Here is a 671-nt window from a genome sequence, read left to right on the forward strand (position 1 = left end):
AAAAAAAAAAAAAAAAAAGTCCACTCATTCCTCCCCCGTCTTGTTATTGATTATTGTTTTGCTGCAGCAGCATTTCTGCTTGGAGAGTGCAGGTGCTCATCCTAAGAGGTTAACAGATTGCTCCGGAGGGTGGCAGTGCAGCAGCATCGTTGTGTAAGCTACAGCATCTGCCGGACAGTTGCAGAGTTTCTCCTTGGATCTCAAATGTATCCTCTCAGGGAGTACTTGACAAATTTCCCCCCTTTCCCCAGACTGTATTTTATACCCTGTCTTTCTTCTTAATCTGATTTCTTAACTGTTTGACACTCAACAACAGTCTAAGAGGCACGAGGAACATACAGAGGGACTTGGAGAACGGGTCCCGGGAGAGGGTATTTTTACCTCTGAGCCCCGAGGAGTGTGGGTGCAGGGAACCCGCCCAGGAAAACCGGTCCTTGCTGAGCCTGGGAGCGGGGCGGGCCAGGGCAGAGAAGATGAAAGCCGTCACCGCGGAGCCCTGGAGCACCTTCTGCCACCTCTCGCCCAGAGGCCCCTGCAGCAGGAGCACTGGCTGTCCAGCAGCTTTCCGTCCACCTGGGGTGCACCTTGGACCGCACGGTTTGCAAAGAGCTTTGCTGTCCTTAACGGGCTGCGGTGAGCATTCTGGAGAGGCAGGAGGGAAGAGGGATGGT

The sequence above is a fragment of the Buceros rhinoceros genome, unplaced genomic scaffold (genome assembly GCF_000710305.1).
Source record: "Buceros rhinoceros silvestris isolate BGI_N320 unplaced genomic scaffold, ASM71030v1 scaffold15614, whole genome shotgun sequence".
NCBI classification, from domain to species: Eukaryota; Metazoa; Chordata; class Aves; order Bucerotiformes; family Bucerotidae; genus Buceros; species Buceros rhinoceros.